Source organism: Coturnix japonica, chromosome 4, assembly GCF_001577835.2.
Source record: "Coturnix japonica isolate 7356 chromosome 4, Coturnix japonica 2.1, whole genome shotgun sequence".
NCBI classification, from domain to species: Eukaryota; Metazoa; Chordata; class Aves; order Galliformes; family Phasianidae; genus Coturnix; species Coturnix japonica.
In genome coordinates this window covers 63,116,386-63,127,445 of record NC_029519.1, presented here as the reverse complement: position 1 = coordinate 63,127,445, position 11,060 = coordinate 63,116,386, and the positions used below count along the sequence as shown (strand labels likewise).

Below are 11,060 nucleotides of genomic sequence, written 5' to 3'. Positions count from 1 at the left end.
GCTTATGTGTCTTTGTGACACATTGTTTTCTTTTTTTCATAAGGGACTAAAAGATATAATATATCCACCCTAGATGGATTTGACTCTTAGGTAACATGAGACAGCTTCTGGGCTCTTACAGAGGCCACACCACAGTCCTCCATGCTACCAAAACTTTGCTACATAAAACTACTCAGTGTTTTACAGTAAATATTAAAAGTTCAAAATGACAGAAATTTTGTTATGTATCCCTATTTCTTCAATTATAAAATCAAGGGCATTTTATTTTTTCGCACATTTTTAACATATTCACAAATATGACCCGTAAATGTCAAAATGTGAAGTAGGACCTCAGGATAGCTGTCAAGGACTTGTTATTAAAAGTCATTTTATACATTTATGTTACAAATATGACCTACTTTAAAATTATTACACCCTGTTAAAGATATTACTCAACATTTCTTTGTGGAGCTCAACCTTGATGCAGGAAGAGCAATGGACTGCATTATTTCCCTTGGTTTGCCTTTCCAGCCTGGTCATCAAACACCACTCCTGGCATTTTGGAGGTAGTCTGGAGACTTTTACAAAGCCACTGATGATCACAGTGTGGGCCTAAATCACAATGTCAATTCTCAAAACTCAAAGGCTGAAAGAAGTTAACAAGGATGCTGGAAGGTCTGGAAGGCAAGGTGTGTGAGAAGCAGCTGAGGTCTCTTGTTTTGTTCAGACCAGAGAAGAGGAGGCTGAGGGGAGGCCTCACAAGGGGCATCACTGAGCTCCATTTTCTGGTGACAGCAACAGACCCAAGGGAATTAATGGAACTGTGTCAGGGGAGGGTTAGACTGGGGATTAGGAAAAGGTTCTGTACTAAAGAAGGAGCAGCATGGAACAGTCTCCCCAGGGCAGTGGTCACGGCCCCAAGTTGCTGGAGTTCACAAAGTGTTTGGACAGTACTCTCAGACATGGAGATTGAATTTTGGGGTGTTCTGTGTGGAGCCAGGAGTAGATAATATTTTTGGGTCCATTTCAGATCAGAATATTCTATGATCCTTCTAAGGATCATAGAATGAGGCACTTTGCCAGGTGCTTCTCCAGGAGGAGCAGTTCACACAACCATCCTTCTCCATCACTGGAGTCACCATCCCTGACAGTGTTCAAGAAGCATCTGGATATTCCATCCCACCCAGCAAAGCCTCCAAATGACTGCAGCCTCCACCACTTGCAGCACCTGACGTGTCTGCAGCACAGGGATTCCATCTCCAGCCTCAGCAGGGAATACATGAAGGCAAATTTAGGGCACATCCACATGTTCCTGTTGGCATGGCTTTCACTACATAACACTGCTGCACCAGCACAGCTCTTTCATTTACCACAGCATACAAAAGAGATAATGTCATCACCTGATTCCATGTGAATTTGGTGGTGTTCTTTGTATGCTGGAAAGCTTCAGGACTAAAAGAGGTCCAGTCAACAGACTTGAAGTGAAATACACAACATTTGCAAGGCAGGGGATGAAACAAAAAAAACAGACACACCAAAGCACAGATGAAAACAGAAGATCTTGAAAGAAACATACCAGCCTGTTGTCATCTGTCTCCATTATTGAATTGCCTCTTAAGTAAGTGCCCAGAATTTCCCACTGTAAGACCACTTTGCTGATGGTATCTAACTTACGATGTTAACCTCTTGGGCTGCAATTTGTCAAGGCAGAGTGTTATCTCAACAGGAATATCCTCCAAAATGAAAAAAGAAAAATAGAAACAAACAAATTAATTAATTAATAAAAACACCACCAAAACAGTCTACAGTGAGATTAGAGGGAAAATAGGGTTTCTGCTGGCTGAGTATCTCAACTACTTTTCCTGTGGAAAAAATATTATCCTACTTGTGGTTTGACACTCCATCCAAGACACATCTGTAAAAACCTGACCAAATTATCAGCTCAAAGAGATTCTAACAGCTTGCACATACCTATAGAAAAAGTCAGATTTCAGGAACAGGAGATTATTTTCAGCCAATGCTAAGAGCATGTAAGCAAAAATAAATAAGTAGAATATAATTTAGACAAATTAAAAAAAGAAAATCAAAAAAGTCTGCCACAGAGCTTTGCAGAGCTTTGCTGGACTCACAAGCTGCGGATAATGTTTGCCTTTACATTACAGCACAGTTCTCTGCTTCAAATAAGCAGATCCAAAGAAGCTTTTATGACTTTGTTGCTGGGCAGTTGTGTTGCAGGCAGCTTCATTGCTCTGCATGTGGCCAGGTGGCACAGCCAGTGCTCCTGCTGCCCCACCACCTACACGGCAGCCCCAGCCCACCCCTGACATGAATCTGGCAGAGCCACACTGTCCTCACCATAGCGTCTAGAAGGGGAAACACAAGGCAAACCCCGCTCACTGATGAAGTGAGATTTTAAGAGGCTATTTTGCATGAGTAAGGCAAGCAGTACTCAGCATGCCTCTTCCACTGGGAAGACAGGGGTGCAAGCTCCAACCAGTCAGAGGGCCACTCTAAGTGAACAGTCACTGGGAGTGAGAACAATACCTCTACCAGTACAGCAGCCAGGCTTCATATAACCATAAACAAACAGAGAATTTAGCAAAATATTTCCAAAGTGTTGTCAAGTGGGCTACCTCTGCTTGTACTGCTTTGGAACCCCCATCCTAACGTAATGTCAGTGCCAGTTCTTTCCAGGACTTTTTTTTCTTCTTTAAGTTTCCACTTACACATCTACTCACGTTACAGATTACAGCTGGGAAACACCTGACACAGCTGCCAGCAGATATTGCTTAAGTCAGTTCTCTCCTCCCGCACAGGGAACACTCTCATAACTGGGTTGCAGCAGCAGAACATCTTTCATAGCGCATTTGGAAACACCACACCCAAACCAAAGTGATTCCAGGGAAGTCAGCAACTTTCATCAGTAAGTATTAGGGGGTGCCTGCAAACACCTACCTTAAAGCAGAGCTCCTCTGCAGAGCATCACCCAGAACAGTGGGACTCAATTTCTATGCTCAGTAATACTCTGATACAACAGAGGAGATTTTTACCAGAGCTGTTCAGCACTGCCTGTGGCATGAGAAGATTTAATTTTAAGAATATGCAAATAACAGTGTTAACACACTGACAGACTTGGACTTTGTTGTGGTTGTGGTGAGCGGGTGTCCCAGTGGAGAACTATTCGGCACTTGCAATCCCTCCCATTCCTTTTCTAACCCGGCTAGAAAGCAGTGAGGTCTGTCAGGTTTTCTCCAGCTTGCAGGTAAAGGGTTACAGATTCTAGGAAGTATTAAATGCAAACTTTAAAGGATTTTATTTTCATCTGCAGTCACATGACGACTTAATACCCAATGACACTAACTACAGTGTCTCATTAAGAGGTCATGCAAACTCCCAAGCTAAACAAGGCATTCTTACATATTTAACATTCAAATGCAGGAGCCGAGCTAAGCCATGGAAGATTGTAATCAGAAAAAAGCAACACTTCCTGATCAGGACAAAAGCTACAGGTAGGAAAAGTTCTTGTTCCTTTAACTTACAACACTGTGCTTTCAAGAGAAACTGATTGTAGGACATGTTGTGTACACTCTTTCTTAACTTTAGCTCTCAAAATAAGCTAACTTTTATCTGGAAAATATCAGATCTCACCTGTTTCACCTTTTGTAAAATCAGTTTTGTTTATATGCTCGGTTGGCTCAGCAGAAATCCAAACAAAACAATGCTCTTAAACGAAATGTAACTATAGAAAAACTGATATTTTAGAAGATTTCTTAGCTATTCAGACTGTTGTGTTAGAGTATGCAAGGTAAAAGGGGAGTTAATGTGTCTGACATCTGAACTGAGTGGATTTAGAGCTCTTCTGACTTTACTTATACCATGAACTGCACATTGTTTCAGTCACTCTGATGAAAGTATATTTTAATGGATGTGGCTTTCTCGCTGAACTTTCATGATTTCTGATTTCCCTTCCTTCAATTTGATGCATTTAAAAGGAAAAAATATCTTACAAATGCAAATGAAATGCAGATGGGGAGGATATTTCAGTGCTCTATAAAAGGAGAAAAAAATAATAATTATTAAAAACAAAAACAGGGAGTAGAAGGAAAGGCAGTCAGTTAATTGAGAAGTTAAATTGTATGAGGGCATATCCATTAAGTGATAAAGTTTCACTGACAATTGCTGGCAATATTGCAGTTCTTTTTTTTTTTCATTTTGCTGAAGGATTTGTCCAGGATGCGGCATCAGCACTTTGTTCACAAAGATCTTCTTCATCACAGTTTTTCTCTAAACTGTAATTATTTTCACATGGGGCAATACATACTCACCATTTTTACCCCTTTATAGGAATTTAGTTGTAGACGATAAAAACCACCATTTACCTGTAGCTGCAGAGCTACAAAACCTATATTTACTAGAAGATCTCAGTGCACCTTTAGATTTCCACCCCCTGGGGATTCTCACTGCATAAAAGGAGTAAGTGGTGTTTATAGTTTTACTCCTAGGATAGCAGGTGGTAATTGCAGGCAATGTACATTTTCTTCACTTTATTCTAGAAAACCTTTTTCCTCTTTGCACATAACACTAGAGTATACTAAAAAGAAGTGGAGAATAACAATAACTATGACACCTTGCTACATATAGATAAGCTCTCAACTTTCTTTGCTTTATCATTACCAGTGCTTAAAATAAACCCAAGGAAGTTGGAGCTCCAACAAGTTTATCACTAGAGCTTAAAAAACAATTGCTCACTTCCAGGGTGGCCATCTCAACCTGATGTAGGTCCAGCCTGAGACACCGAGTCTTTTACCAGCTATGGGTACTGCTCACCTCCCAGCAGAGGAGTTCACTAAGAAGATGAAGATGTAGAAAGAAACAACCATGTTTTAAAACAACTGTTTTAAATTTACTATAACTGACCTCTGAATTTAAATTATTTACAAAAATACATACACATTTATCTATTCAGTAACTCTTGTAGATAAGGGGCTTATTTGGTAAGCAAAATCTAAACATAAGAGAAACACAGCAGACCCCCAAATACACAGGCATTCTGTTACACAAGCTTTCTCCCAAGGTGAGCATTGCACCCAACTGACCTGTGGGGAGCAGCCTGCCAAGGCCAGACTCTTCTACCAAATGTTTGTACAAATTGGGTGGGTTATGAAAGCCAGCACTTAGGAGCAGGCAAATCTGTGAACACTGATTAAATAACATGTCTTTGTAGGGTGAAAGACACAAGAAATGCTAAAGTCACTCTGAGCAAACAGATACTTAATGAGGGCGAGAAGTAGCTCATTTCCAAAGAGAGGCATATAGAAGAGTTTACTCCAAGCATGCTAGCAGTTCAGATGTTCATTATACCAAAAATCTTACAATCTTTACAGTAATTTACACTGTTTTAATTATTGCATTTGTTTTGTTGTTTTTTTTTTTTCTAATGGTATAACCCAACCTACTAGCTTGCTCTGTCACTTCAACATAGAATCAAATCACAGAATCACAGAATCACCAAGGTTGGAAAAGACCTAAAAGATCATCCAGTCCAACCATTCACGTATTACCAATAGCTCCCACTGAACTATGTCCCTCAACACAACATCCAAATGTAGTATTGTTCACAGGAAGGACACACAAGTCAAAGACGTACAAGAGTACGCTAGAAAAGATATTCTTTGAAACCGAGATTCATGCAAATCCAAGACAGAATTTTTATCTTCAGTCTTTGGGAAAAACCAAGGAAACATAAAAATTAAAATGCTTCCATGAGTTTGGAATTGTTTTCTGTTCTCCCAAAACCAGAGCTAAGCAAAATATTGATTAAAAGTTAACCTGGCTTTTCCAAAATGCTTGTGAATCTCAGGAAACCTGTATCAGATTTAAGGCTTATACTGCAAATCGTGAACCTGCTCATTTTCTTGCAGCTCTAGGTAGGCAGGAAGACAGAGCAAAAGCTGTGACTGAGTGCATCTGTGGCTTCCTTGGAAAGCCAGGTAGAAAGTGATCACCATGCAAAGGAAATATTTTTGAGTGCTAAGGCTCTTCATTAGCCACATGGTTGTTTTTATCACATCTCAAGGAAACACTTAAGGAAGTATCTGCTTTCAACCAAGGTTCTTCATATAGGCAAGAGTGTGATGCTTTCCTTCCCACTGAGCAGAAAACCAAGTACAGGATCTGAGGCATATAAAATATAACAGGGAAGGAGACCACACAGGCAAGTAATAGAGAAGGCCTGCATGGTCTCTGTGTGACAGTCCTGTGCAGAAAAAGAAAGACAGACAGAAGAGAGAAAGTGTCTGGTCATGGAACAGGGTGCCCAGTGCCCCAGCCAACAGGAGACCTCAGGGCAAGCAGGGCCTGCACAGGAGACCAGAGTCTGCTTTGAGTCCGTGCTGTTCTGCCACCTCAGGAAAGCCTTCATTCACGTTTTTCAGGAAGGGGAGGCCTTTTTCTGTGTTTGCACAGTATCTAGTTAAACACAATCTCAGTCTTGTCAACATCTCACACAACCATCGTTTCACAAGTGACGTGGTGAGGACAAGACTTGACATATGCAACCCACTGAAAGGTGATGTCATCAGATAATAAATATTTGCTTGGAACTTAAAATTCCTCTTCCAAAACCTGTTCATCTGCCACCTGACAGCACACTGTGCCTCATTCTTCCACCAAAAGAAGTGCAAGCAATGATGCATGGACATGGCTGGGTTTTGCAAAGCTAAGGAGCACGAATTCCAGCAAACTGGACATATTGTTATGGAAAATAGGTACAACAAGTGACATAGTTTTACTTATTGAAAGTTTGATATCAAATGGACAAAATAGCTTTTGGTAGAAAGGTCAAAAGTATTATTGGAAAGGGGGGAAAAACAGCAATTTTTCCTCGATCTTCCCTCTAAGTCACTTTTGCTCGGACATATGGAGGAACTTTACAGTTTTATTAAGAGCTGAGTACATAGTTTGGAAACTAAACATTTAATCAGTTACAGCAGGAAGCTGGGAAAAAGAAAAAAAAGAAAAAAGAAAAAAAAAAAGACCTAAGGTTCCTTTTTTGTGTGACGTTTTTGTCTGCAGTTTCTACAAAAGTTTATTTAATTTCCAATTCTTCACTTTAACCACAGATGTTGGCTGCAAAGCCACAGATGCTTTCTGGTTAGAAAAATATTTGTGGTCAAATAGTCTATTATTAATTCACATAAGTTATTTTTCCATTTGGGAAAGCAAGGAACAAGCCATCTCCTTGGGGCTTACTTTTTTTCTGGTGAAACCAAATGGGCCTGGCTCCACTTTAAGTCATTCCCCAGCTATGAAAGAAAGCTGTGCATTGTTATTAAAAAGCAGTTAACTTTTGGATTTAATGAGAAGAAGGCGAATGCTTTGCTATAGCAGACAATCTGCTTTTGTGCAAGAGATGAGTAGAAAAGAAGAGAGCATCCAATGTGAAGGAGGAAATGTACTCCAAGTGACTGAAAAACCTTTCAACCTGGAACCTCCTCCAGGACCCTTCCATACTGACAACAGTGGGAATAGTACCAAATCCTCATACACAGGCCAGGAGCAGAATATGTGACCTGGTGTAGGCTGTGCTGGTGCTGCCACAAATCTGCCCAGCGCTTTGCTACCAGCATAAATTTCAGTGGCACAGCAGCTCAGCTCTGCCCAAGGACAGAAGATCTCCAGACTACATAGAAAAAGATTATTTCACTTTTGACTACACTCCCTGCTGAGGACAGATGCGTTTGGGTGTGAAGACACTTTGCCCAGATAGGTTGGCATTAATGTCCATAATGTCAACTCTGATGTGGAGTCTCTGGAGGCTGCTTTAAGGCAGGAGCAGAAGGAGTGTACCAAATGAGCTATATGGAACCACATTCCCACAGATTCAGGGATTTGCCTGGCAGTATGTCCTTTCCTTCTCTGAAAAGCTATTCTCCCCCAGGATTTATTGCAATGGTTAAATTTATTGCTGTGGTTGTATTTACAGCTCTCACTTCCCCCTTCATCCCGCAGCTTCTTGCAACACTTTTATTAGATTTGGGAGTGCCCAGCATTATCAGCCTTACTCAGCACCTGAACCTTGTGCAACAGTGCAGGACACAGAACAAGGGGCCCACGTCCTGATGCAGCAGCCTAACGCTTTTCTCCCCTTCACCTTCTGCAGCTCCCAGGTCTGGGCTGCAGCCACCCCAGGGCCAACCAGCAAATCTGTACTGCTCTACAGGACCTACAGTTTCTTCTCCCCTAAAAAATGTTAAGCAGCTCTTACATTTCTTACAGCATTCAAGCCTGACAGCAATCTTCTCTATGTGATTTTAACACTGGTTGTTCATGAGGAGCTACTCTTCTGATCTGCTCACAGTAAAAGTATTCTTCCAATCTACTTGCAGTAAAACAAGTGTAAGGCTTTGGCAGTGTCAGATTTTTGAAGCAAGCTGGCAGCCCTGTTCACTTAGAGATCAGTGGAAAAAAACTTTCCACTTCCAGAAACCTGAATAAAGCTTTGTTAAGGCCCTTTCTGTCTCTATTTTTGGCTTGGGTGTGGCATGGAAAAAATAATATTTACCATCGCAGTAGCTGTGCCCTTTGTGTATTTGTGTTCATATTCCCTTTCCCCATGTGAATTCAGCAGATGTTGCAGGGCTTGATATCAGCCCTGTACTTCTGTTATCTGAATGCATGCACGTCTCCACTGAACAGGCCACGTCTGTGCAGCAAAGATACTGATTCAACTGCCAGACAACATAATGAAGAAAAATAACCTAAGATTTCATTTGCAATGTAAATGAAACAGAAGCTATCATGATCAGTCCTAAACTGAAGGCCTCCAGGGGCCTGAGAAGTTACAACCATGTACAATGTCCCATTTCTGTTCTTAACATCTCTTTTTAAATTAAAATCACTTGCAAATGTTTTCCATTGCACTGGATGAATATGCTCAGATTGCTAAAGGCTAGTCCATATTTACAGATATACATTAAACACTAATGCTTGGTGCAATTATCCAATTCATTACCTACCATAAAAACATTTCCATCCACTCACATATAAACAGACAGATTTGCTAATGCACAGATGATCAAAAAGCTCAAAGACCACTTAAGAAAACAGCAAAGAGTGCGAGCTAGGGAAACGAAAATGGGCTGCTTTCATGCCAATACCACCACTTATCAGTCAGCCTGAACCATTAGTTCTTTTTCACTTCTCTGCCATCCTTCCAAATAAAGCTTTACTGGAGAGCGACTGAGCATTTTTAGCTCAGTACACATGCTGATATCCACATCTTGCAAGTGACAAAGACTGGGTTGGGAAGCAAGGAGGTAAATCAGCCCTGTGCTCTGGACAAGAGGTAGAATTTGAAATTAAGTCTCCTGAATTCTCTAAGAGCCAAATCTGTCTCCAGAGACTAACCCTTTAAATCCTAGCACACTGACAATAAATCTCCTGTCATGAGGAAATATGTCAGGTAGATAAGTTATTACATACAGGCAGCAGACATTTGCTTTATGATGGAGCTACCTGAGATGCACTGTACCTAGCCTCAGATAAACTCTCTGGAATAAGGAGTCTTGCTGGAAATGTCAGTGTGCTGTGAGCCTTAAGCATTCAGCTGCAAATGCAGAGTCCCACAAGTCAGTCTTAACTATGCAATCTACATTGATAATTATGGTGAATTCAACCCATTTTCTTCGCAATAATTACATGAAAACAAAAGGAAGAAAGAAATTATAAATGAAAGAATTACTATACTGACCCGATTCCAGAAAGTCTTTCAGTGGAATTAATACTTTCCTATAGCTTTCAAGTACTGTTCAGCTTGAGACTGAAACAGGTAGTAAATGCAGTCAGGATTATCAATTCAATAATGCTGCAGAAATTCATCTGTATTTCATTCACCATTTCTGTATCACTGTCACATTAGCACCTTCCTAATGCAATGGTCAATACTTTGGACCTGCCTCATGATGAGAAATAATTGCTGTAATCACAACATAAAACTCTGCTCCTATTCACAAAGCCACTGTGACTGATCATTCCCTTAGCCACGCATCATCACTCAATGCCTGCTAAGGAAACTGGTTGAAAATAACTAAATGGAAAAGTTCACTGGCTCTCTAAACAGCTCTAGATTAAATTATCTCTGTGCTTTACACATTAATCTAAGTGTTATATTTAAAAGAAAACCCTTTGAGTCAAAAAGAACTCGTGTAAGAGAAAAAAGTTACACTCCGTGACAGGGTCTTTATTAAGGTATTGTACCAGAGGTTTTTACTGAGTGCAGCTTTAAGTAGTTGTAGTGTTTTCTGTATCTTCCTATTTTAAAAGTTTTGTTATCGATTTTCACAGTGATTTGTAGCTTTGACCCAAACAGTCCTCTGCTCTTCTGCTCTTTGCTGATGGTTCTTTCTGTGAAGTGAAATGCTTAGGAAAAATAAGGTGAAAAAACTGATCCTTATATATAGGAGCAGATCAATGTAGGGGGAACAGCCCAAGGAAAGAAACTGAATAACAGAATAATTGAATAAGGAGAGTTTGAGTTCTTTGTTGTTGTTATTGTTTTGTTTTTGTTGTCAAGAGGAGCAAATAATTTTTGCCACTTTCTTGTTTGCACATTATTCTCCAGGCTTTATTTCTCCCTCTCCGTTCTTCTGCACGTCTTATCCCTGTACCCTAAGCAAAGTCTTCTGATTCTCAGACTTACTGGTTTTCTTTTGAGCAGAAGAATTAAGTTGTTAATTCATGGCTCCCTCTTTCAGACTTGACAATTAAAAACCCATTTTGGCTGAGCAGTAAAATTATAGCACATGCTTTGTGGGTCATACCTACTCCCCTCTGTAGGATCAGTTTTAGGTTAGCAGTAAAAATCCAAGGTTGTAACTCTTGCAAGCTCAAGCTATTTTTAAACAGGTTTCAGTGTCTTCTCTTTCTGTTTACATTCCAGTCTGAAGATACTGTTGTGAGATTTTCCCTGAAGATTTTCCAGTCTGCCAGCCACATGAAATGGCATGTTTTCCTGTATCTAAGTTAATTTCCTTTCAAACAATGAAACCAACAAAAATGCTTTTACCTTTGGCTTTCAAGGA

General features: G+C 40.3%; 1 protein-coding gene across 1 annotated transcript in view; it reads left to right on the top strand.

The window, feature by feature from the left end:
- The first annotated feature begins 3,261 nt into the window (after positions 1-3,261).
- Positions 3,262-11,060, top strand: part of C4H4orf19 (chromosome 4 C4orf19 homolog) — a 41,216-nt gene continuing 33,417 nt past the window's right edge. Inside the window, exon 1 of the mRNA XM_015862515.2 lies at positions 3,262-3,488. The gene's annotated coding sequence lies outside the window, so the exon portion shown is untranslated. The remainder of the gene's footprint in view (positions 3,489-11,060) is intronic.